The sequence below is a fragment of the Rhinichthys klamathensis genome, unplaced genomic scaffold, assembly GCF_029890125.1.
Source record: "Rhinichthys klamathensis goyatoka isolate OS25496 unplaced genomic scaffold, OSU_Roscu_1.1 h1tg000223l_1, whole genome shotgun sequence".
In the NCBI taxonomy this organism is placed as follows: domain Eukaryota; kingdom Metazoa; phylum Chordata; class Actinopteri; order Cypriniformes; family Leuciscidae; genus Rhinichthys; species Rhinichthys klamathensis.
The window spans coordinates 3,500,602-3,522,824 of NW_026606747.1; the positions used below are offsets into that span (position 1 = coordinate 3,500,602).

General features: G+C 46.0%; 42 non-coding genes across 42 annotated transcripts; 10 read left to right on the forward strand and 32 right to left on the reverse strand.

The window, feature by feature from the left end:
* Positions 1-443: 443 nt before the first annotated feature.
* trnap-cgg (transfer RNA proline (anticodon CGG)) lies at positions 444-515 on the reverse strand. Its single transcript has one exon. It is a non-coding gene; the product is annotated as a tRNA-Pro (tRNA).
* Positions 516-821: 306 nt separating this feature from the next.
* trnap-ugg (transfer RNA proline (anticodon UGG)) lies at positions 822-893 on the reverse strand. Its single transcript has one exon. It is a non-coding gene; the product is annotated as a tRNA-Pro (tRNA).
* A 311-nt stretch (positions 894-1,204) lies between these two features.
* On the reverse strand, positions 1,205-1,276 carry trnap-ugg (transfer RNA proline (anticodon UGG)). The gene has a single exon. It is a non-coding gene; the product is annotated as a tRNA-Pro (tRNA).
* Positions 1,277-1,412: 136 nt separating this feature from the next.
* Positions 1,413-1,485, forward strand: trnar-ccg (transfer RNA arginine (anticodon CCG)). Its single transcript has one exon. It is a non-coding gene; the product is annotated as a tRNA-Arg (tRNA).
* Positions 1,486-2,104: 619 nt separating this feature from the next.
* Positions 2,105-2,176, reverse strand: trnap-agg (transfer RNA proline (anticodon AGG)). Its single transcript has one exon. It is a non-coding gene; the product is annotated as a tRNA-Pro (tRNA).
* Positions 2,177-2,834: 658 nt separating this feature from the next.
* On the reverse strand, positions 2,835-2,906 carry trnap-cgg (transfer RNA proline (anticodon CGG)). Its single transcript has one exon. It is a non-coding gene; the product is annotated as a tRNA-Pro (tRNA).
* Positions 2,907-3,595: 689 nt separating this feature from the next.
* On the reverse strand, positions 3,596-3,667 carry trnap-ugg (transfer RNA proline (anticodon UGG)). Its single transcript has one exon. It is a non-coding gene; the product is annotated as a tRNA-Pro (tRNA).
* Positions 3,668-3,803: 136 nt separating this feature from the next.
* Positions 3,804-3,876, forward strand: trnar-ccg (transfer RNA arginine (anticodon CCG)). Its single transcript has one exon. It is a non-coding gene; the product is annotated as a tRNA-Arg (tRNA).
* A 619-nt stretch (positions 3,877-4,495) lies between these two features.
* On the reverse strand, positions 4,496-4,567 carry trnap-agg (transfer RNA proline (anticodon AGG)). The gene has a single exon. It is a non-coding gene; the product is annotated as a tRNA-Pro (tRNA).
* Positions 4,568-5,223: 656 nt separating this feature from the next.
* On the reverse strand, positions 5,224-5,295 carry trnap-cgg (transfer RNA proline (anticodon CGG)). The gene has a single exon. It is a non-coding gene; the product is annotated as a tRNA-Pro (tRNA).
* A 306-nt stretch (positions 5,296-5,601) lies between these two features.
* On the reverse strand, positions 5,602-5,673 carry trnap-ugg (transfer RNA proline (anticodon UGG)). The gene has a single exon. It is a non-coding gene; the product is annotated as a tRNA-Pro (tRNA).
* A 136-nt stretch (positions 5,674-5,809) lies between these two features.
* Positions 5,810-5,882, forward strand: trnar-ccg (transfer RNA arginine (anticodon CCG)). Its single transcript has one exon. It is a non-coding gene; the product is annotated as a tRNA-Arg (tRNA).
* A 619-nt stretch (positions 5,883-6,501) lies between these two features.
* On the reverse strand, positions 6,502-6,573 carry trnap-agg (transfer RNA proline (anticodon AGG)). Its single transcript has one exon. It is a non-coding gene; the product is annotated as a tRNA-Pro (tRNA).
* A 656-nt stretch (positions 6,574-7,229) lies between these two features.
* On the reverse strand, positions 7,230-7,301 carry trnap-cgg (transfer RNA proline (anticodon CGG)). Its single transcript has one exon. It is a non-coding gene; the product is annotated as a tRNA-Pro (tRNA).
* Positions 7,302-7,607: 306 nt separating this feature from the next.
* On the reverse strand, positions 7,608-7,679 carry trnap-ugg (transfer RNA proline (anticodon UGG)). The gene has a single exon. It is a non-coding gene; the product is annotated as a tRNA-Pro (tRNA).
* A 136-nt stretch (positions 7,680-7,815) lies between these two features.
* trnar-ccg (transfer RNA arginine (anticodon CCG)) lies at positions 7,816-7,888 on the forward strand. Its single transcript has one exon. It is a non-coding gene; the product is annotated as a tRNA-Arg (tRNA).
* Positions 7,889-9,235: 1,347 nt separating this feature from the next.
* Positions 9,236-9,307, reverse strand: trnap-cgg (transfer RNA proline (anticodon CGG)). Its single transcript has one exon. It is a non-coding gene; the product is annotated as a tRNA-Pro (tRNA).
* Positions 9,308-9,613: 306 nt separating this feature from the next.
* trnap-ugg (transfer RNA proline (anticodon UGG)) lies at positions 9,614-9,685 on the reverse strand. Its single transcript has one exon. It is a non-coding gene; the product is annotated as a tRNA-Pro (tRNA).
* A 311-nt stretch (positions 9,686-9,996) lies between these two features.
* trnap-ugg (transfer RNA proline (anticodon UGG)) lies at positions 9,997-10,068 on the reverse strand. Its single transcript has one exon. It is a non-coding gene; the product is annotated as a tRNA-Pro (tRNA).
* A 136-nt stretch (positions 10,069-10,204) lies between these two features.
* trnar-ccg (transfer RNA arginine (anticodon CCG)) lies at positions 10,205-10,277 on the forward strand. The gene has a single exon. It is a non-coding gene; the product is annotated as a tRNA-Arg (tRNA).
* Positions 10,278-11,622: 1,345 nt separating this feature from the next.
* On the reverse strand, positions 11,623-11,694 carry trnap-cgg (transfer RNA proline (anticodon CGG)). The gene has a single exon. It is a non-coding gene; the product is annotated as a tRNA-Pro (tRNA).
* Positions 11,695-12,000: 306 nt separating this feature from the next.
* Positions 12,001-12,072, reverse strand: trnap-ugg (transfer RNA proline (anticodon UGG)). Its single transcript has one exon. It is a non-coding gene; the product is annotated as a tRNA-Pro (tRNA).
* Positions 12,073-12,383: 311 nt separating this feature from the next.
* On the reverse strand, positions 12,384-12,455 carry trnap-ugg (transfer RNA proline (anticodon UGG)). Its single transcript has one exon. It is a non-coding gene; the product is annotated as a tRNA-Pro (tRNA).
* Positions 12,456-12,591: 136 nt separating this feature from the next.
* On the forward strand, positions 12,592-12,664 carry trnar-ccg (transfer RNA arginine (anticodon CCG)). Its single transcript has one exon. It is a non-coding gene; the product is annotated as a tRNA-Arg (tRNA).
* A 1,345-nt stretch (positions 12,665-14,009) lies between these two features.
* On the reverse strand, positions 14,010-14,081 carry trnap-cgg (transfer RNA proline (anticodon CGG)). The gene has a single exon. It is a non-coding gene; the product is annotated as a tRNA-Pro (tRNA).
* A 306-nt stretch (positions 14,082-14,387) lies between these two features.
* On the reverse strand, positions 14,388-14,459 carry trnap-ugg (transfer RNA proline (anticodon UGG)). The gene has a single exon. It is a non-coding gene; the product is annotated as a tRNA-Pro (tRNA).
* A 311-nt stretch (positions 14,460-14,770) lies between these two features.
* trnap-ugg (transfer RNA proline (anticodon UGG)) lies at positions 14,771-14,842 on the reverse strand. The gene has a single exon. It is a non-coding gene; the product is annotated as a tRNA-Pro (tRNA).
* Positions 14,843-14,978: 136 nt separating this feature from the next.
* trnar-ccg (transfer RNA arginine (anticodon CCG)) lies at positions 14,979-15,051 on the forward strand. The gene has a single exon. It is a non-coding gene; the product is annotated as a tRNA-Arg (tRNA).
* Positions 15,052-16,396: 1,345 nt separating this feature from the next.
* Positions 16,397-16,468, reverse strand: trnap-cgg (transfer RNA proline (anticodon CGG)). Its single transcript has one exon. It is a non-coding gene; the product is annotated as a tRNA-Pro (tRNA).
* Positions 16,469-16,774: 306 nt separating this feature from the next.
* On the reverse strand, positions 16,775-16,846 carry trnap-ugg (transfer RNA proline (anticodon UGG)). The gene has a single exon. It is a non-coding gene; the product is annotated as a tRNA-Pro (tRNA).
* Positions 16,847-17,157: 311 nt separating this feature from the next.
* trnap-ugg (transfer RNA proline (anticodon UGG)) lies at positions 17,158-17,229 on the reverse strand. The gene has a single exon. It is a non-coding gene; the product is annotated as a tRNA-Pro (tRNA).
* A 136-nt stretch (positions 17,230-17,365) lies between these two features.
* Positions 17,366-17,438, forward strand: trnar-ccg (transfer RNA arginine (anticodon CCG)). Its single transcript has one exon. It is a non-coding gene; the product is annotated as a tRNA-Arg (tRNA).
* Positions 17,439-18,057: 619 nt separating this feature from the next.
* Positions 18,058-18,129, reverse strand: trnap-agg (transfer RNA proline (anticodon AGG)). The gene has a single exon. It is a non-coding gene; the product is annotated as a tRNA-Pro (tRNA).
* Positions 18,130-18,785: 656 nt separating this feature from the next.
* On the reverse strand, positions 18,786-18,857 carry trnap-cgg (transfer RNA proline (anticodon CGG)). The gene has a single exon. It is a non-coding gene; the product is annotated as a tRNA-Pro (tRNA).
* A 306-nt stretch (positions 18,858-19,163) lies between these two features.
* trnap-ugg (transfer RNA proline (anticodon UGG)) lies at positions 19,164-19,235 on the reverse strand. The gene has a single exon. It is a non-coding gene; the product is annotated as a tRNA-Pro (tRNA).
* A 311-nt stretch (positions 19,236-19,546) lies between these two features.
* trnap-ugg (transfer RNA proline (anticodon UGG)) lies at positions 19,547-19,618 on the reverse strand. The gene has a single exon. It is a non-coding gene; the product is annotated as a tRNA-Pro (tRNA).
* A 136-nt stretch (positions 19,619-19,754) lies between these two features.
* On the forward strand, positions 19,755-19,827 carry trnar-ccg (transfer RNA arginine (anticodon CCG)). Its single transcript has one exon. It is a non-coding gene; the product is annotated as a tRNA-Arg (tRNA).
* Positions 19,828-20,446: 619 nt separating this feature from the next.
* trnap-agg (transfer RNA proline (anticodon AGG)) lies at positions 20,447-20,518 on the reverse strand. The gene has a single exon. It is a non-coding gene; the product is annotated as a tRNA-Pro (tRNA).
* Positions 20,519-21,174: 656 nt separating this feature from the next.
* On the reverse strand, positions 21,175-21,246 carry trnap-cgg (transfer RNA proline (anticodon CGG)). Its single transcript has one exon. It is a non-coding gene; the product is annotated as a tRNA-Pro (tRNA).
* A 306-nt stretch (positions 21,247-21,552) lies between these two features.
* On the reverse strand, positions 21,553-21,624 carry trnap-ugg (transfer RNA proline (anticodon UGG)). Its single transcript has one exon. It is a non-coding gene; the product is annotated as a tRNA-Pro (tRNA).
* Positions 21,625-21,935: 311 nt separating this feature from the next.
* trnap-ugg (transfer RNA proline (anticodon UGG)) lies at positions 21,936-22,007 on the reverse strand. Its single transcript has one exon. It is a non-coding gene; the product is annotated as a tRNA-Pro (tRNA).
* A 136-nt stretch (positions 22,008-22,143) lies between these two features.
* Positions 22,144-22,216, forward strand: trnar-ccg (transfer RNA arginine (anticodon CCG)). The gene has a single exon. It is a non-coding gene; the product is annotated as a tRNA-Arg (tRNA).
* The last annotated feature ends 7 nt before the right edge of the window (positions 22,217-22,223 follow it).

The following is a 22,223-nucleotide window of genomic DNA, read 5'->3' on the forward strand; positions in this document are numbered from 1 at the left end:
GTTTTTGTGTGCGTCACTCTGTTCTGTCCTGCCCGTGCATGTGCCCTATCAGGCTGAAATTACACAAAGCAACCTGCGCAAGAGGCCCAGTGGCTTAATGGGAAAAGGCCGCTTTTTGCTGTTGCACCAGTTGTTTACAAGTTCTAGTTGTATTATTGTTGTAATGTTTTACCCTTTTCTCTAGTTTTAGGCCTAATAACATCTGGCAAAGGCACTACCGATGAAACCTAACCTTGGGGCTAATTTGGGTACACCTACATTAATGAATGTTGATTCATGTACTCTGTCCCTTTTCTAAATAAATAAATAAATTAAATCTGGGCTAAGTTATAGGACAGATGACCACGAGCAGCAGCAAGGATTTGAGCAGACCACAACAGTTTTGAGTTCGGCTCAGTGCTGCAAAGGAATGAGCCAACTGGCTGAATCGCTCTGAAACTGCTGGGCTCGTCCGGGATTTGAACCCGGGACCTCTCGCACCCGAAGCGAGAATCATACCCCTAGACCAACGAGCCTGATTAATGAAAATTTGGGCTACTTGCATACACTTGTACAGTCACTGAACGCTGGCCTTTAACAGAATGGGCAGGCACTAGTTTTAATGCAAAACGTTTGTCGTTAGGGAGCCGTACTCCCTGGCAGGCAGCGATTGTGAGTATGTTCTGTGAAGGAAATAAACACTTGTCATCTGGCTGACTATTGGCTAAATTGTAGTACCGATGAAGACAAACAGCCTTAAGGATTTCAAAAGCACAGCAGTTTTGAGTTTGGCTCAGCGCTCCAAAGGACGGAGCCAACAGGCTGCTCCCGCTGAGACTGCTGGGCTCGTCCGGGATTTAAACCCGGGACCTCTCGCACCCAAAGCAAGAATCATACCCCTAGACCAACGAGCCTGGCTGCTAAAGGCATCGGGCTACTTGCGTACACTTGTACAGTCGCCGAACGCTGGCCTCTAACAGAATGGGCGGGCACTAGTTTTAATAGAAAGCGTTTGTCGTTAGGAAGCCGCACTCCCTGGCAGGCAGCGATTCAGAGTACGTTCTGTGCAAGGAAATAACCGCTTGTCATCTGGCTGAATCTTGGCTCTGTTGTAGTACAGATGAGAACTCAAGCAGCAGTAAGGATTTCAAAACCACGACAGTTTTGAGTTTGGCTCAGTGCTGCAAAAGGATGGAGCCAGCTGGCTGCTTGTTCCGAAGCTGCTGGGCTCGTCCGGGATTTGAACCCGGGACCTCTCGCACCCAAAGCGAGAATCATACCCCTAGACCAACGAGCCTCGTCGAAAGCAAATCTTTCGGGGGGGCGCCACAAACGGAACCCGACCTGGCGTCGAGATACCAAAGTGTAGTTGTTTGAGCAGCAGAAACCACTTGAAGTCATATTACAGATCAAAGGCAAAGCTTAGCAGACAAGGCCCAGTGGCCTAATGGATAAGGCATCAGCCTCCGGAGCTGGAGATTGTGGGTTCAAGTCCCACCTGGGTCGTCTTTAATGGGCTACATTTAAGGTGGCCGTTCGACAAATTCAAGGATGGTTTGTTCAAAGCAAGCCTGTAGCCATGATGACCGCAAGATCTGAATTAGCATAGAACAGACAAACTTCTGATAGCTGTGCTGGGTTTTTGTGTGCGTCACTCTGTTCTGTCCTGCCCGTGCATGTGCCCTATCAGGCTGAAATTACACAAAGCAACCTGCGCAAGAGGCCCAGTGGCTTAATGGGAAAAGGCCGCTTTTTGCTGTTGCACCAGACCTACAACGAAGGCTTTGCGTACGAAAGCAGAGAGGCACAAAATGCTGCAAAAAGTCAATGATAATTTGTTCAAAGAAACTCCACAGAGCAACAAGTATACCTGTGCTTAGCGTTTCTGCAAAAGAGCCACGGTAATTCAATTAGGAGCGATATAAAATGGTTTGAATCCCACTACGGCATCTACAGGCCTGCAAAAACTTCAATTTGGCCGATGCATCAGCCTCTGATGCTGCAGAACGTGACGTCAAGTACTATGTGGCTTGCAGTAAAATGGCCAGATATGAAGTGGTTGATAGAGAAAAGCAGCAACAGCAAAAAGAGTCAGAGAACCCTTGAACTCATACTAAAGGTGAGAGGGCTCATCCGGGATTTGAACCCGGGACCTCTCGCACCCTAAGCGAGAATCATACCCCTAGACCAACGAGCCTGGCTGATGAAGTCTCAGACTACGTGCGTACACTTGTACAGTCGCCGAACCCTGGCTTCTAACAGAATGAGCAGGCACTAGTTTTAATAGAAAGCGTTTGTCGTTAGGGAGCCGTACTCCCTGGCATGCAGCGATTCTGAGTACGTTCTGCCAAGGAAATAAACACTTGCCATCTGGCTGAATTACAGTTAGTAATTAGTAAATAGTACAGTAATATACATTTTAATTAGTATTATTTAACTCATACCAAATCTTTTTTTGATTATTTTTTGATATATCTTTCTTTTTTTATTGTGTATATATATATATCGTCTGTTTGTATATCTTTAATTGTATTTTACAGAGTTGTTTACAAGTTCTAGTTGTATTATTGTTGTAATGTTTTACCCTTTTCTCTAGTTTTAGGCCTAATAACATCTGGCAAAGGCACTACCGATGAAACCTAACCTTGGGGCTAATTTGGGTACACCTACATTAATGAATGTTGATTCATGTACTCTGTCCCTTTTCTAAATAAATAAATAAATTAAATCTGGGCTAAGTTATAGGACAGATGACCACGAGCAGCAGCAAGGATTTGAGCAGACCACAACAGTTTTGAGTTCGGCTCAGTGCTGCAAAGGAATGAGCCAACTGGCTGAATCGCTCTGAAACTGCTGGGCTCGTCCGGGATTTGAACCCGGGACCTCTCGCACCCGAAGTGAGAATCATACCCCTAGACCAACGAGCCTGATTAATGAAAATTTGGGCTACTTGCATACACTTGTACAGTCACTGAACGCTGGCCTTTAACAGAATGGGCAGGCACTAGTTTTAATGCAAAACGTTTGTCGTTAGGGAGCCGTACTCCCTGGCAGGCAGCGATTGTGAGTATGTTCTGTGAAGGAAATAAACACTTGTCATCTGGCTGACTATTGGCTAAATTGTAGTACCGATGAAGACAAACAGCCTTAAGGATTTCAAAAGCACAGCAGTTTTGAGTTTGGCTCAGCGCTCCAAAGGACGGAGCCAACAGGCTGCTCCCGCTGAGACTGCTGGGCTCGTCCGGGATTTAAACCCGGGACCTCTCGCACCCAAAGCAAGAATCACACCCCTAGACCAACGAGCCTGGCTGCTAAAGGCATCGGGCTACTTGCGTACACTTGTACAGTCGCCGAACGCTGGCCTCTAACAGAATGGGCGGGCACTAGTTTTAATAGAAAGCGTTTGTCGTTAGGAAGCCGCACTCCCTGGCAGGCAGCGATTCAGAGTACGTTCTGTGCAAGGAAATAACCGCTTGTCATCTGGCTGAATCTTGGCTCTGTTGTAGTACAGATGAGAACTCAAGCAGCAGTAAGGATTTCAAAACCACGACAGTTTTGAGTTTGGCTCAGTGCTGCAAAAGGATGGAGCCAGCTGGCTGCTTGTTCCGAAGCTGCTGGGCTCGTCCGGGATTTGAACCCGGGACCTCTCGCACCCAAAGCGAGAATCATACCCCTAGACCAACGAGCCTCGTCGAAAGCAAATCTTTCGGGGGGGCGCCACAAACGGAACCCGACCTGGCGTCGAGATACCAAAGTGTAGTTGTTTGAGCAGCAGAAACCACTTGAAGTCATATTACAGATCAAAGGCAAAGCTTAGCAGACAAGGCCCAGTGGCCTAATGGATAAGGCATCAGCCTCCGGAGCTGGAGATTGTGGGTTCAAGTCCCACCTGGGTCGTCTTTAATGGGCTACATTTAAGGTGGCCGTTCGACAAATTCAAGGATGGTTTGTTCAAAGCAAGCCTGTAGCCATGATGACCGCAAGATCTGAATTAGCATAGAACAGACAAACTTCTGATAGCTGTGCTGGGTTTTTGTGTGCGTCACTCTGTTCTGTCCTGCCCGTGCATGTGCCCTATCAGGCTGAAATTACACAAAGCAACCTGCGCAAGAGGCCCAGTGGCTTAATGGGAAAAGGCCGCTTTTTGCTGTTGCACCAGACCTACAACGAAGGCTTTGTGTACGAAAGCAGAGAGGCACAAAATGCTGCAAAAAGTCAATGATAATTTGTTCAAAGAAACTCCACAGAGCAACAAGTATACCTGTGCTTAGCGTTTCTGCAAAAGAGCCACGGTAATTCAATTAGGAGCGATATAAAATGGTTTGAATCCCACTACGGCATCTACAGGCCTGCAAAAACTTCAATTTGGCCGATGCATCAGCCTCTGATGCTGCAGAACGTGACGTCAAGTACTATGTGGCTTGCAGTAAAATGGCCAGATATGAAGTGGTTGATAGAGAAAAGCAGCAACAGCAAAAAGAGTCAGAGAACCCTTGAACTCATACTAAAGGTGAGAGGGCTCGTCCGGGATTTGAACCCGGGACCTCTCGCACCCTAAGCGAGAATCATACCCCTAGACCAACGAGCCTGGCTGATGAAGTCTCAGACTACGTGCGTACACTTGTACAGTCGCCGAACCCTGGCTTCTAACAGAATGAGCAGGCACTAGTTTTAATAGAAAGCGTTTGTCGTTAGGGAGCCGTACTCCCTGGCATGCAGCGATTCTGAGTACGTTCTGCCAAGGAAATAAACACTTGCCATCTGGCTGAATTACAGTTAGTAATTAGTAAATAGTACAGTAATATACATTTTAATTAGTATTATTTAACTCATACCAAATCTTTTTTTGATTATTTTTTGATATATCTTTCTTTTTTTATTGTGTATATATATATCGTCTGTTTGTATATCTTTAATTGTATTTTACAGAGTTGTTTACAAGTTCTGGTTGTATTATTGTTGTAATGTTTTACCCTTTTCTCTAGTTTTAGGCCTAATAACATCTGGCAAAGGCACTACCGATGAAACCTAACCTTGGGGCTAATTTGGGTACACCTACATTAATGAATGTTGATTCATGTACTCTGTCCCTTTTCTAAATAAATAAATAAATCAAATCTGGGCTAAGTTATAGGACAGATGACCACGAGCAGCAGCAAGGATTTGAGCAGACCACAACAGTTTTGAGTTCGGCTCAGTGCTGCAAAGGAATGAGCCAACTGGCTGAATCACTCTGAAACTGCTGGGCTCGTCCGGGATTTGAACCTGGGACCTCTCGCACCCGAAGCGAGAATCATACCCCTAGACCAACGAGCCTGATTAATGAAAATTTGGGCTACTTGCATACACTTGTACAGTCACTGAACGCTGGCCTTTAACAGAATGGGCAGGCACTAGTTTTAATGCAAAACGTTTGTCGTTAGGGAGCCGTACTCCCTGGCAGGCAGCGATTGTGAGTATGTTCTGTGAAGGAAATAAACACTTGTCATCTGGCTGACTATTGGCTAAATTGTAGTACCGATGAAGACAAACAGCCTTAAGGATTTCAAAAGCACAGCAGTTTTGAGTTTGGCTCAGCGCTCCAAAGGACGGAGCCAACAGGCTGCTCCTGCTGAGACTGCTGGGCTCGTCCGGGATTTAAACCCGGGACCTCTCACACCCAAAGCAAGAATCATACCCCTAGACCAACGAGCCTCGTCGAAAGCAAATCTTTCGGGGGGGCGCCACAAACGGAACCCGACCTGGCGTCGAGATACCAAAGTGTAGTTGTTTGAGCAGCAGAAACCACTTGAAGTCATATTACAGATCAAAGGCAAAGCTTAGCAGACAAGGCCCAGTGGCCTAATGGATAAGGCATCAGCCTCCGGAGCTGGAGATTGTGGGTTCAAGTCCCACCTGGGTCGTCTTTAATGGGCTACATTTAAGGTGGCCGTTCGACAAATTCAAGGATGGTTTGTTCAAAGCAAGCCTGTAGCCATGATGACCGCAAGATCTGAATTAGCATAGAACAGACAAACTTCTGATAGCTGTGCTGGGTTTTTGTGTGCGTCACTCTGTTCTGTCCTGCCCGTGCATGTGCCCTATCAGGCTGAAATTACACAAAGCAACCTGCGCAAGAGGCCCAGTGGCTTAATGGGAAAAGGCCGCTTTTTGCTGTTGCACCAGACCTACAACGAAGGCTTTGTGTACGAAAGCAGAGAGGCACAAAATGCTGCAAAAAGTCAATGATAATTTGTTCAAAGAAACTCCACAGAGCAACAAGTATACCTGTGCTTAGCGTTTCTGCAAAAGAGCCACGGTAATTCAATTAGGAGCGATATAAAATGGTTTGAATCCCACTACGGCATCTACAGGCCTGCAAAAACTTCAATTTGGCCGATGCATCAGCCTCTGATGCTGCAGAACGTGACGTCAAGTACTATGTGGCTTGCAGTAAAATGGCCAGATATGAAGTGGTTGATAGAGAAAAGCAGCAACAGCAAAAAGAGTCAGAGAACCCTTGAACTCATACTAAAGGTGAGAGGGCTCGTCCGGGATTTGAACCCGGGACCTCTCGCACCCTAAGCGAGAATCATACCCCTAGACCAACGAGCCTGGCTGATGAAGTCTCAGACTACGTGCGTACACTTGTACAGTCGCCGAACCCTGGCTTCTAACAGAATGAGCAGGCACTAGTTTTAATAGAAAGCGTTTGTCGTTAGGGAGCCGTACTCCCTGGCATGCAGCGATTCTGAGTACGTTCTGCCAAGGAAATAAACACTTGCCATCTGGCTGAATTACAGTTAGTAATTAGTAAATAGTACAGTAATATACATTTTAATTAGTATTATTTAACTCATACCAAATCTTTTTTTGATTATTTTTTGATATATCTTTCTTTTTTTATTGTGTATATATATATCGTCTGTTTGTATATCTTTAATTGTATTTTACAGAGTTGTTTACAAGTTCTGGTTGTATTATTGTTGTAATGTTTTACCCTTTTCTCTAGTTTTAGGCCTAATAACATCTGGCAAAGGCACTACCGATGAAACCTAACCTTGGGGCTAATTTGGGTACACCTACATTAATGAATGTTGATTCATGTACTCTGTCCCTTTTCTAAATAAATAAATAAATCAAATCTGGGCTAAGTTATAGGACAGATGACCACGAGCAGCAGCAAGGATTTGAGCAGACCACAACAGTTTTGAGTTCGGCTCAGTGCTGCAAAGGAATGAGCCAACTGGCTGAATCACTCTGAAACTGCTGGGCTCATCCGGGATTTGAACCTGGGACCTCTCGCACCCGAAGCGAGAATCATACCCCTAGACCAACGAGCCTGATTAATGAAAATTTGGGCTACTTGCATACACTTGTACAGTCACTGAACGCTGGCCTTTAACAGAATGGGCAGGCACTAGTTTTAATGCAAAACGTTTGTCGTTAGGGAGCCGTACTCCCTGGCAGGCAGCGATTGTGAGTATGTTCTGTGAAGGAAATAAACACTTGTCATCTGGCTGACTATTGGCTAAATTGTAGTACCGATGAAGACAAACAGCCTTAAGGATTTCAAAAGCACAGCAGTTTTGAGTTTGGCTCAGCGCTCCAAAGGACGGAGCCAACAGGCTGCTCCTGCTGAGACTGCTGGGCTCGTCCGGGATTTAAACCCGGGACCTCTCACACCCAAAGCAAGAATCATACCCCTAGACCAACGAGCCTCGTCGAAAGCAAATCTTTCGGGGGGGCGCCACAAACGGAACCCGACCTGGCGTCGAGATACCAAAGTGTAGTTGTTTGAGCAGCAGAAACCACTTGAAGTCATATTACAGATCAAAGGCAAAGCTTAGCAGACAAGGCCCAGTGGCCTAATGGATAAGGCATCAGCCTCCGGAGCTGGAGATTGTGGGTTCAAGTCCCACCTGGGTCGTCTTTAATGGGCTACATTTAAGGTGGCCGTTCGACAAATTCAAGGATGGTTTGTTCAAAGCAAGCCTGTAGCCATGATGACCGCAAGATCTGAATTAGCATAGAACAGACAAACTTCTGATAGCTGTGCTGGGTTTTTGTGTGCGTCACTCTGTTCTGTCCTGCCCGTGCATGTGCCCTATCAGGCTGAAATTACACAAAGCAACCTGCGCAAGAGGCCCAGTGGCTTAATGGGAAAAGGCCGCTTTTTGCTGTTGCACCAGACCTACAACGAAGGCTTTGCGTACGAAAGCAGAGAGGCACAAAATGCTGCAAAAAGTCAATGATAATTTGTTCAAAGAAACTCCACAGAGCAACAAGTATACCTGTGCTTAGCGTTTCTGCAAAAGAGCCACGGTAATTCAATTAGGAGCGATATAAAATGGTTTGAATCCCACTACGGCATCTACAGGCCTGCAAAAACTTCAATTTGGCCGATGCATCAGCCTCTGATGCTGCAGAACGTGACGTCAAGTACTATGTGGCTTGCAGTAAAATGGCCAGATATGAAGTGGTTGATAGAGAAAAGCAGCAACAGCAAAAAGAGTCAGAGAACCCTTGAACTCATACTAAAGGTGAGACGGCTCATCCGGGATTTGAACCCAGGACCTCTCGCACCCTAAGCGAGAATCATACCCCTAGACCAACGAGCCTGGCTGATGAAGTCTCAGACTACGTGCGTACACTTGTACAGTCGCCGAACCCTGGCTTCTAACAGAATGAGCAGGCACTAGTTTTAATAGAAAGCGTTTGTCGTTAGGGAGCCGTACTCCCTGGCATGCAGCGATTCTGAGTACGTTCTGCCAAGGAAATAAACACTTGCCATCTGGCTGAATTACAGTTAGTAATTAGTAAATAGTACAATAATATACATTTTAATTAGTATTATTTAACTCATACCAAATCTTTTTTTGATTATTTTTTGATATATCTTTCTTTTTTTATTGTGTATATATATATCGTCTGTTTGTATATCTTTAATTGTATTTTACAGAGTTGTTTACAAGTTCTGGTTGTATTATTGTTGTAATGTTTTACCCTTTTCTCTAGTTTTAGGCCTAATAACATCTGGCAAAGGCACTACCGATGAAACCTAACCTTGGGGCTAATTTGGGTACACCTACATTAATGAATGTTGATTCATGTACTCTGTCCCTTTTCTAAATAAATAAATAAATCAAATCTGGGCTAAGTTATAGGACAGATGACCACGAGCAGCAGCAAGGATTTGAGCAGACCACAACAGTTTTGAGTTCGGCTCAGTGCTGCAAAGGAATGAGCCAACTGGCTGAATCACTCTGAAACTGCTGGGCTCGTCCGGGATTTGAACCCGGGACCTCTCACACCCGAAGCGAGAATCATACCCCTAGACCAACGAGCCTGATTAATGAAAATTTGGGCTACTTGCATACACTTGTACAGTCACTGAACGCTGGCCTTTAACAGAATGGGCAGGCACTAGTTTTAATGCAAAACGTTTGTCGTTAGGGAGCCGTACTCCCTGGCAGGCAGCGATTGTGAGTATGTTCTGTGAAGGAAATAAACACTTGTCATCTGGCTGACTATTGGCTAAATTGTAGTACCGATGAAGACAAACAGCCTTAAGGATTTCAATAGCACAGCAGTTTTGAGTTTGGCTCAGCGCTCCAAAGGACGGAGCCAACAGGCTGCTCCTGCTGAGACTGCTGGGCTCGTCCGGGATTTAAACCCGGGACCTCTCGCACCCAAAGCAAGAATCATACCCCTAGACCAACGAGCCTGGCTGCTAAAGGCATCGGGCTACTTGCGTACACTTGTACAGTCGCCGAACGCTGGCCTCTAACAGAATGGGCGGGCACTAGTTTTAATAGAAAGCGTTTGTCGTTAGGAAGCCGCACTCCCTGGCAGGCAGCGATTCAGAGTACGTTCTGTGCAAGGAAATAACCGCTTGTCATCTGGCTGAATCTTGGCTCTGTTGTAGTACAGATGAGAACTCAAGCAGCAGTAAGGATTTCAAAGCCACGACAGTTTTGAGTTTGGCTCAGTGCTGCAAAAGGATGGAGCCAGCTGGCTGCTTGTTCCGAAGCTGCTGGGCTCGTCCGGGATTTGAACCCGGGACCTCTCGCACCCAAAGCGAGAATCATACCCCTAGACCAACGAGCCTCGTCGAAAGCAAATCTTTCGGGGGGGCGCCACAAACGGAACCCGACCTGGCGTCGAGATACCAAAGTGTAGTTGTTTGAGCAGCAGAAACCACTTGAAGTCATATTACAGATCAAAGGCAAAGTTTAGCAGACAAGGCCCAGTGGCCTAATGAATAAGGCATCAGCCTCCGGAGCTGGAGATTGTGGGTTCAAGTCCCACCTGGGTCGTCTTTAATGGGCTACATTTAAGGTGGCCGTTCGACAAATTCAAGGATGGTTTGTTCAAAGCAAGCCTGTAGCCATGATGACCGCAAGATCTGAATTAGCATAGAACAGACAAACTTCTGATAGCTGTGCTGGGTTTTTGTGTGCGTCACTCTGTTCTGTCCTGCCCGTGCATTTGCCCTATCAGGCTGAAATTACACAAAGCAACCTGCGCAAGAGGCCCAGTGGCTTAATGGGAAAAGGCCGCTTTTTGCTGTTGCACCAGACCTACAACGAAGGCTTTGCGTACGAAAGCAGAGAGGCACAAAATGCTGCAAAAAGTCAATGATAATTTGTTCAAAGAAACTCCACAGAGCAACAAGTATACCTGTGCTTAGCGTTTCTGCAAAAGAGCCACGGTAATTCAATTAGGAGCGATATAAAATGGTTTGAATCCCACTACGGCATCTACAGGCCTGCAAAAACTTCAATTTGGCCGATGCATCAGCCTCTGATGCTGCAGAACGTGACGTCAAGTACTATGTGGCTTGCAGTAAAATGGCCAGATATGAAGTGGTTGATAGAAAAAAGCAGCAACAGCAAAAAGAGTCAGAGAACCCTTGAACTCATACTAAAGGTAAGGGGTTGTCCGGGATTTGAACCCGGGACCTCTCGCACCCTAAGCGAGAATCATACCCCTAGACCAACGAGCCTGGCTGATGAAGTCTCAGACTACGTGCGTACACTTGTACAGTCGCCGAACCCTGGCTTCTAACAGAATGAGCAGGCACTAGTTTTAATAGAAAGCGTTTGTCGTTAGGGAGCCGTACTCCCTGGCATGCAGCGATTCTGAGTACGTTCTGCCAAGGAAATAAACACTTGCCATCTGGCTGAATTACAGTTAGTAATTAGTAAATAGTACAATAATATACATTTTAATTAGTATTATTTAACTCATACCAAATCTTTTTTTGATTATTTTTTGATATATCTTTCTTTTTTTATTGTGTATATATATATCGTCTGTTTGTATATCTTTAATTGTATTTTACAGAGTTGTTTACAAGTTCTGGTTGTATTATTGTTGTAATGTTTTACCCTTTTCTCTAGTTTTAGGCCTAATAACATCTGGCAAAGGCACTACCGATGAAACCTAACCTTGGGGCTAATTTGGGTACACCTACATTAATGAATGTTGATTCATGTACTCTGTCCCTTTTCTAAATAAATAAATAAATCAAATCTGGGCTAAGTTATAGGACAGATGACCACGAGCAGCAGCAAGGATTTGAGCAGACCACAGCAGTTTTGAGTTCGGCTCAGTGCTGCAAAGGAATGAGCCAACTGGCTGAATCACTCTGAAACTGCTGGGCTCGTCCGGGATTTGAACCCGGGACCTCTCGCACCCGAAGCGAGAATCATACCCCTAGACCAACAAGCCTGAATAATGAAAATTTGGGCTACTTGCATACACTTGTACAGTCACTGAACGCTGGCCTTTAACAGAATGGGCAGGCACTAGTTTTAATGCAAAACGTTTGTCGTTAGGGAGCCGTACTCCCTGGCAGGCAGCGATTGTGAGTATGTTCTGTGAAGGAAATAAACACTTGTCATCTGGCTGACTATTGGCTAAATTGTAGTACCGATGAAGACAAACAGCCTTAAGGATTTCAAAAGCACAGCAGTTTTGAGTTTGGCTCAGCGCTCCAAAGGACGGAGCCAACAGGCTGCTCCTGCTGAGACTGCTGGGCTCGTCCGGGATTTAAACCCGGGACCTCTCGCACCCAAAGCGAGAATCATACCCCTAGACCAACGAGCCTGGCTGCTAAAGGCATCGGGCTACTTGCGTACACTTGTACAGTCGCCGAACGCTGGCCTCTAACAGAATGGGCGGGCACTAGTTTTAATAGAAAGCGTTTGTCGTTAGGAAGCCGCACTCCCTGGCAGGCAGCGATTCAGAGTACGTTCTGTGCAAGGAAATAACCGCTTGTCATCTGGCTGAATCTTGGCTCTGTTGTAGTACAGATGAGAACTCAAGCAGCAGTAAGGATTTCAAAGCCACGACAGTTTTGAGTTTGGCTCAGTGCTGCAAAAGGATGGAGCCAGCTGGCTGCTTGTTCCGAAGCTGCTGGGCTCGTCCGGGATTTGAACCCGGGACCTCTCGCACCCAAAGCGAGAATCATACCCCTAGACCAACGAGCCTCGTCGAAAGCAAATCTTTCGGGGGGGCGCCACAAACGGAACCCGACCTGGCGTCGAGATACCAAAGTGTAGTTGTTTGAGCAGCAGAAACCACTTGAAGTCATATTACAGATCAAAGGCAAAGTTTAGCAGACAAGGCCCAGTGGCCTAATGAATAAGGCATCAGCCTCCGGAGCTGGAGATTGTGGGTTCAAGTCCCACCTGGGTCGTCTTTAATGGGCTACATTTAAGGTGGCCGTTCGACAAATTCAAGGATGGTTTGTTCAAAGCAAGCCTGTAGCCATGATGACCGCAAGATCTGAATTAGCATAGAACATACAAACTTCTGATAGCTGTGCTGGGTTTTTGTGTGCGTCACTCTGTTCTGTCCTGCCCGTGCATTTGCCCTATCAGGCTGAAATTACACAAAGCAACCTGCGCAAGAGGCCCAGTGGCTTAATGGGAAAAGGCCGCTTTTTGCTGTTGCACCAGACCTACAACGAAGGCTTTGCGTACGAAAGCAGAGAGGCACAAAATGCTGCAAAAAGTCAATGATAATTTGTTCAAAGAAACTCCACAGAGCAACAAGTATACCTGTGCTTAGCGTTTCTGCAAAAGAGCCACGGTAATTCAATTAGGAGCGATATAAAATGGTTTGAATCCCACTACGGCATCTACAGGCCTGCAAAAACTTCAATTTGGCCGATGCATCAGCCTCTGATGCTGCAGAACGTGACGTCAAGTACTATGTGGCTTGCAGTAAAATGGCCAGATATGAAGTGGTTGATAGAAAAAAGCAGCAACAGCAAAAAGAGTCAGAGAACCCTTGAACTCATACTAAAGGTAAGGGGTTGTCCGGGATTTGAACCCGGGACCTCTCGCACCCTAAGCGAGAATCATACCCCTAGACCAACGAGCCTGGCTGATGAAGTCTCAGACTACGTGCGTACACTTGTACAGTCGCCGAACCCTGGCTTCTAACAGAATGAGCAGGCACTAGTTTTAATAGAAAGCGTTTGTCGTTAGGGAGCCGTACTCCCTGGCATGCAGCGATTCTGAGTACGTTCTGCCAAGGAAATAAACACTTGCCATCTGGCTGAATTACAGTTAGTAATTAGTAAATAGTACAATAATATACATTTTAATTAGTATTATTTAACTCATACCAAATCTTTTTTTGATTATTTTTTGATATATCTTTCTTTTTTTATTGTGTATATATATATCGTCTGTTTGTATATCTTTAATTGTATTTTACAGAGTTGTTTACAAGTTCTGGTTGTATTATTGTTGTAATGTTTTACCCTTTTCTCTAGTTTTAGGCCTAATAACATCTGGCAAAGGCACTACCGATGAAACCTAACCTTGGGGCTAATTTGGGTACACCTACATTAATGAATGTTGATTCATGTACTCTGTCCCTTTTCTAAATAAATAAATAAATCAAATCTGGGCTAAGTTATAGGACAGATGACCACGAGCAGCAGCAAGGATTTGAGCAGACCACAGCAGTTTTGAGTTCGGCTCAGTGCTGCAAAGGAATGAGCCAACTGGCTGAATCACTCTGAAACTGCTGGGCTCGTCCGGGATTTGAACCCGGGACCTCTCGCACCCGAAGCGAGAATCATACCCCTAGACCAACAAGCCTGAATAATGAAAATTTGGGCTACTTGCATACACTTGTACAGTCACTGAACGCTGGCCTTTAACAGAATGGGCAGGCACTAGTTTTAATGCAAAACGTTTGTCGTTAGGGAGCCGTACTCCCTGGCAGGCAGCGATTGTGAGTATGTTCTGTGAAGGAAATAAACACTTGTCATCTGGCTGACTATTGGCTAAATTGTAGTACCGATGAAGACAAACAGCCTTAAGGATTTCAAAAGCACAGCAGTTTTGAGTTTGGCTCAGCGCTCCAAAGGACGGAGCCAACAGGCTGCTCCTGCTGAGACTGCTGGGCTCGTCCGGGATTTAAACCCGGGACCTCTCGCACCCAAAGCGAGAATCATACCCCTAGACCAACGAGCCTGGCTGCTAAAGGCATCGGGCTACTTGCGTACACTTGTACAGTCGCCGAACGCTGGCCTCTAACAGAATGGGCGGGCACTAGTTTTAATAGAAAGCGTTTGTCGTTAGGAAGCCGCACTCCCTGGCAGGCAGCGATTCAGAGTACGTTCTGTGCAAGGAAATAACCGCTTGTCATCTGGCTGAATCTTGGCTCTGTTGTAGTACAGATGAGAACTCAAGCAGCAGTAAGGATTTCAAAGCCACGACAGTTTTGAGTTTGGCTCAGTGCTGCAAAAGGATGGAGCCAGCTGGCTGCTTGTTCCGAAGCTGCTGGGCTCGTCCGGGATTTGAACCCGGGACCTCTCGCACCCAAAGCGAGAATCATACCCCTAGACCAACGAGCCTCGTCGAAAGCAAATCTTTCGGGGGGGCGCCACAAACGGAACCCGACCTGGCGTCGAGATACCAAAGTGTAGTTGTTTGAGCAGCAGAAACCACTTGAAGTCATATTACAGATCAAAGGCAAAGTTTAGCAGACAAGGCCCAGTGGCCTAATGAATAAGGCATCAGCCTCCGGAGCTGGAGATTGTGGGTTCAAGTCCCACCTGGGTCGTCTTTAATGGGCTACATTTAAGGTGGCCGTTCGACAAATTCAAGGATGGTTTGTTCAAAGCAAGCCTGTAGCCATGATGACCGCAAGATCTGAATTAGCATAGAACAGACAAACTTCTGATAGCTGTGCTGGGTTTTTGTGTGCGTCACTCTGTTCTGTCCTGCCCGTGCATTTGCCCTATCAGGCTGAAATTACACAAAGCAACCTGCGCAAGAGGCCCAGTGGCTTAATGGGAAAAGGCCGCTTTTTGCTGTTGCACCAGACCTACAACGAAGGCTTTGCGTACGAAAGCAGAGAGGCACAAAATGCTGCAAAAAGTCAATGATAATTTGTTCAAAGAAACTCCACAGAGCAACAAGTATACCTGTGCTTAGCGTTTCTGCAAAAGAGCCACGGTAATTCAATTAGGAGCGATATAAAATGGTTTGAATCCCACTACGGCATCTACAGGCCTGCAAAAACTTCAATTTGGCCGATGCATCAGCCTCTGATGCTGCAGAACGTGACGTCAAGTACTATGTGGCTTGCAGTAAAATGGCCAGATATGAAGTGGTTGATAGAAAAAAGCAGCAACAGCAAAAAGAGTCAGAGAACCCTTGAACTCATACTAAAGGTAAGGGGTTGTCCGGGATTTGAACCCGGGACCTCTTGCACCCTAAGCGAGAATCATACCCCTAGACCAACGAGCCTGGCTGATGAAGTCTCAGACTACGTGCGTACACTTGTACAGTCGCCGAACCCTGGCTTCTAACAGAATGAGCAGGCACTAGTTTTAATAGAAAGCGTTTGTCGTTAGGGAGCCGTACTCCCTGGCATGCAGCGATTCTGAGTACGTTCTGCCAAGGAAATAAACACTTGCCATCTGGCTGAATTACAGTTAGTAATTAGTAAATAGTACAATAATATACATTTTAATTAGTATTATTTAACTCATACCAAATCTTTTTTTGATTATTTTTTGATATATCTTTCTTTTTTTATTGTGTATATATATATCGTCTGTTTGTATATCTTTAATTGTATTTTACAGAGTTGTTTACAAGTTCTGGTTGTATTATTGTTGTAATGTTTTACCCTTTTCTCTAGTTTTAGGCCTAATAACATCTGGCAAAGGCACTACCGATGAAACCTAACCTTGGGGCTAATTTGGGTACACCTACATTAATGAATGTTGATTCATGTACTCTGTCCCTTTTCTAAATAAATAAATAAATCAAATCTGGGCTAAGTTATAGGACAGATGACCACGAGCAGAAGCAAGGATTTGAGCAGACCACAGCAGTTTTGAGTTCGGCTCAGTGCTGCAAAGGAATGAGCCAACTGGCTGAATCACTCTGAAACTGCTGGGCTCGTCCGGGATTTGAACCCGGGACCTCTCGCACCCGAAGCGAGAATCATACCCCTAGACCAACAAGCCTGAATAATGAAAATTTGGGCTACTTGCATACACTTGTACAGTCACTGAACGCTGGCCTTTAACAGAATGGGCAGGCACTAGTTTTAATGCAAAACGTTTGTCGTTAGGGAGCCGTACTCCCTGGCAGGCAGCGATTGTGAGTATGTTCTGTGAAGGAAATAAACACTTGTCATCTGGCTGACTATTGGCTAAATTGTAGTACCGATGAAGACAAACAGCCTTAAGGATTTCAAAAGCACAGCAGTTTTGAGTTTGGCTCAGCGCTCCAAAGGACGGAGCCAACAGGCTGCTCCTGCTGAGACTGCTGGGCTCGTCCGGGATTTAAACCCGGGACCTCTCGCACCCAAAGCGAGAATCATACCCCTAGACCAACGAGCCTGGCTGCTAAAGGCATCGGGCTACTTGCGTACACTTGTACAGTCGCCGAACGCTGGCCTCTAACAGAATGGGCGGGCACTAGTTTTAATAGAAAGCGTTTGTCGTTAGGAAGCCGCACTCCCTGGCAGGCAGCGATTCAGAGTACGTTCTGTGCAAGGAAATAACCGCTTGTCATCTGGCTGAATCTTGGCTCTGTTGTAGTACAGATGAGAACTCAAGCAGCAGTAAGGATTTCAAAACCACGACAGTTTTGAGTTTGGCTCAGTGCTGCAAAAGGATGGAGCCAGCTGGCTGCTTGTTCCGAAGTTGCTGGGCTCGTCCGGGATTTGAACCCGGGACCTCTCGCACCCAAAGCGAGAATCATACCCCTAGACCAACGAGCCTCGTCGAAAGCAAATCTTTCGGGGGGGCGCCACAAACGGAACCCGACCTGGCGTCGAGATACCAAAGTGTAGTTGTTTGAGCAGCAGAAACCACTTGAAGTCATATTACAGATCAAAGGCAAAGCTTAGCAGACAAGGCCCAGTGGCCTAATGAATAAGGCATCAGCCTCCGGAGCTGGAGATTGTGGGTTCAAGTCCCACCTGGGTCGTCTTTAATGGGCTACATTTAAGGTGGCCGTTCGACAAATTCAAGGATGGTTTGTTCAAAGCAAGCCTGTAGCCATGATGACCGCAAGATCTGAATTAGCATAGAACATACAAACTTCTGATAGCTGTGCTGGGTTTTTGTGTGCGTCACTCTGTTCTGTCCTGCCCGTGCATGTGCCCTATCAGGCTGAAATTACACAAAGCAACCTGCGCAAGAGGCCCAGTGGCTTAATGGGAAAAGGCCGCTTTTTGCTGTTGCACCAGACCTACAACGAAGGCTTTGCGTACGAAAGCAGAGAGGCACAAAATGCTGCAAAAAGTCAATGATAATTTGTTCAAAGAAACTCCACAGAGCAACAAGTATACCTGTGCTTAGCGTTTCTGCAAAAGAGCCACGGTAATTCAATTAGGAGCGATATAAAATGGTTTGAATCCCACTACGGCATCTACAGGCCTGCAAAAACTTCAATTTGGCCGATGCATCAGCCTCTGATGCTGCAGAACGTGACGTCAAGTACTATGTGGCTTGCAGTAAAATGGCCAGATATGAAGTGGTTGATAGAGAAAAGCAGCAACAGCAAAAAGAGTCAGAGAACCCTTGAACTCATACTAAAGGTGAGAGGGCTCATCCGGGATTTGAACCCGGGACCTCTCGCACCCTAAGCGAGAATCATACCCCTAGACCAACGAGCCTGGCTGATGAAGTCTCAGACTACGTGCGTACACTTGTACAGTCGCCGAACCCTGGCTTCTAACAGAATGAGCAGGCACTAGTTTTAATAGAAAGCGTTTGTCGTTAGGGAGCCGTACTCCCTGGCATGCAGCGATTCTGAGTACGTTCTGCCAAGGAAATAAACACTTGCCATCTGGCTGAATTACAGTTAGTAATTAGTAAATAGTACAATAATATACATTTTAATTAGTATTATTTAACTCATACCAAATCTTTTTTTGATTATTTTTTGATATATCTTTCTTTTTTTATTGTGTATATATATATCGTCTGTTTGTATATCTTTAATTGTATTTTACAGAGTTGTTTACAAGTTCTGGTTGTATTATTGTTGTAATGTTTTACCCTTTTCTCTAGTTTTAGGCCTAATAACATCTGGCAAAGGCACTACCGATGAAACCTAACCTTGGGGCTAATTTGGGTACACCTACATTAATGAATGTTGATTCATGTACTCTGTCCCTTTTCTAAATAAATAAATAAATCAAATCTGGGCTAAGTTATAGGACAGATGACCACGAGCAGCAGCAAGGATTTGAGCAGACCACAACAGTTTTGAGTTCGGCTCAGTGCTGCAAAGGAATGAGCCAACTGGCTGAATCACTCTGAAACTGCTGGGCTCGTCCGGGATTTGAACCCGGGACCTCTCGCACCCGAAGCGAGAATCATACCCCTAGACCAACGAGCCTGATTAATGAAAATTTGGGCTACTTGCATACACTTGTACAGTCACTGAACGCTGGCCTTTAACAGAATGGGCAGGCACTAGTTTTAATGCAAAACGTTTGTCGTTAGGGAGCCGTACTCCCTGGCAGGCAGCGATTGTGAGTATGTTCTGTGAAGGAAATAAACACTTGTCATCTGGCTGACTATTGGCTAAATTGTAGTACCGATGAAGACAAACAGCCTTAAGGATTTCAATAGCACAGCAGTTTTGAGTTTGGCTCAGCGCTCCAAAGGACGGAGCCAACAGGCTGCTCCTGCTGAGACTGCTGGGCTCGTCCGGGATTTAAACCCGGGACCTCTCGCACCCAAAGCAAGAATCATACCCCTAGACCAACGAGCCTGGCTGCTAAAGGCATCGGGCTACTTGCGTACACTTGTACAGTCGCCGAACGCTGGCCTCTAACAGAATGGGCGGGCACTAGTTTTAATAGAAAGCGTTTGTCGTTAGGAAGCCGCACTCCCTGGCAGGCAGCGATTCAGAGTACGTTCTGTGCAAGGAAATAACCGCTTGTCATCTGGCTGAATCTTGGCTCTGTTGTAGTACAGATGAGAACTCAAGCAGCAGTAAGGATTTCAAAGCCACGACAGTTTTGAGTTTGGCTCAGTGCTGCAAAAGGATGGAGCCAGCTGGCTGCTTGTTCCGAAGCTGCTGGGCTCGTCCGGGATTTGAACCCGGGACCTCTCGCACCCAAAGCGAGAATCATACCCCTAGACCAACGAGCCTCGTCGAAAGCAAATCTTTCGGGGGGGCGCCACAAACGGAACCCGACCTGGCGTCGAGATACCAAAGTGTAGTTGTTTGAGCAGCAGAAACCACTTGAAGTCATATTACAGATCAAAGGCAAAGCTTAGCAGACAAGGCCCAGTGGCCTAATGAATAAGGCATCAGCCTCCGGAGCTGGAGATTGTGGGTTCAAGTCCCACCTGGGTCGTCTTTAATGGGCTACATTTAAGGTGGCCGTTCGACAAATTCAAGGATGGTTTGTTCAAAGCAAGCCTGTAGCCATGATGACCGCAAGATCTGAATTAGCATAGAACAGACAAACTTCTGATAGCTGTGCTGGGTTTTTGTGTGCGTCACTCTGTTCTGTCCTGCCCGTGCATGTGCCCTATCAGGCTGAAATTACACAAAGCAACCTGCGCAAGAGGCCCAGTGGCTTAATGGGAAAAGGCCGCTTTTTGCTGTTGCACCAGACCTACAACGAAGGCTTTGCGTACGAAAGCAGAGAGGCACAAAATGCTGCAAAAAGTCAATGATAATTTGTTCAAAGAAACTCCACAGAGCAACAAGTATACCTGTGCTTAGCGTTTCTGCAAAAGAGCCACGGTAATTCAATTAGGAGCGATATAAAATGGTTTGAATCCCACTACGGCATCTACAGGCCTGCAAAAACTTCAATTTGGCCGATGCATCAGCCTCTGATGCTGCAGAACGTGACGTCAAGTACTATGTGGCTTGCAGTAAAATGGCCAGATATGAAGTGGTTGATAGAGAAAAGCAGCAACAGCAAAAAGAGTCAGAGAACCCTTGAACTCATACTAAAGGTGAGAGGGCTCATCCGGGATTTGAACCCGGGACCTCTCGCACCCTAAGCGAGAATCATACCCCTAGACCAACGAGCCTGGCTGATGAAGTCTCAGACTACGTGCGTACACTTGTACAGTCGCCGAACCCTGGCTTCTAACAGAATGAGCAGGCACTAGTTTTAATAGAAAGCGTTTGTCGTTAGGGAGCCGTACTCCCTGGCATGCAGCGATTCTGAGTACGTTCTGCCAAGGAAATAAACACTTGCCATCTGGCTGAATTACAGTTAGTAATTAGTAAATAGTACAATAATATACATTTTAATTAGTATTATTTAACTCATACCAAATCTTTTTTTGATTATTTTTTGATATATCTTTCTTTTTTTATTGTGTATATATATATCGTCTGTTTGTATATCTTTAATTGTATTTTACAGAGTTGTTTACAAGTTCTGGTTGTATTATTGTTGTAATGTTTTACCCTTTTCTCTAGTTTTAGGCCTAATAACATCTGGCAAAGGCACTACCGATGAAACCTAACCTTGGGGCTAATTTGGGTACACCTACATTAATGAATGTTGATTCATGTACTCTGTCCCTTTTCTAAATAAATAAATAAATCAAATCTGGGCTAAGTTATAGGACAGATGACCACGAGCAGCAGCAAGGATTTGAGCAGACCACAACAGTTTTGAGTTCGGCTCAGTGCTGCAAAGGAATGAGCCAACTGGATGAATCACTCTGAAACTGCTGGGCTCGTCCGGGATTTGAACCCGGGACCTCTCGCACCCGAAGCGAGAATCATACCCCTAGACCAACGAGCCTGATTAATGAAAATTTGGGCTACTTGCATACACTTGTACAGTCACTGAACGCTGGCCTTTAACAGAATGGGCAGGCACTAGTTTTAATGCAAAACGTTTGTCGTTAGGGAGCCGTACTCCCTGGCAGGCAGCGATTGTGAGTATGTTCTGTGAAGGAAATAAACACTTGTCATCTGGCTGACTATTGGCTAAATTGTAGTACCGATGAAGACAAACAGCCTTAAGGATTTCAATAGCACAGCAGTTTTGAGTTTGGCTCAGCGCTCCAAAGGACGGAGCCAACAGGCTGCTCCTGCTGAGACTGCTGGGCTCGTCCGGGATTTAAACCCGGGACCTCTCGCACCCAAAGCAAGAATCATACCCCTAGACCAACGAGCCTGGCTGCTAAAGGCATCGGGCTACTTGCGTACACTTGTACAGTCGCCGAACGCTGGCCTCTAACAGAATGGGCGGGCACTAGTTTTAATAGAAAGCGTTTGTCGTTAGGAAGCCGCACTCCCTGGCAGGCAGCGATTCAGAGTACGTTCTGTGCAAGGAAATAACCGCTTGTCATCTGGCTGAATCTTGGCTCTGTTGTAGTACAGATGAGAACTCAAGCAGCAGTAAGGATTTCAAAGCCACGACAGTTTTGAGTTTGGCTCAGTGCTGCAAAAGGATGGAGCCAGCTGGCTGCTTGTTCCGAAGCTGCTGGGCTCGTCCGGGGTTTGAACCCGGGACCTCTCGCACCCAAAGCGAGAATCATACCCCTAGACCAACGAGCCTCGTCGAAAGCAAATCTTTCGGGGGGGCGCCACAAACGGAACCCGACCTGGCGTCGAGATACCAAAGTGTAGTTGTTTGAGCAGCAGAAACCACTTGAAGTCATATTACAGATCAAAGGCAAAGCTTAGCAGACAAGGCCCAGTGGCCTAATGAATAAGGCATCAGCCTCCGGAGCTGGAGATTGTGGGTTCAAGTCCCACCTGGGTCGTCTTTAA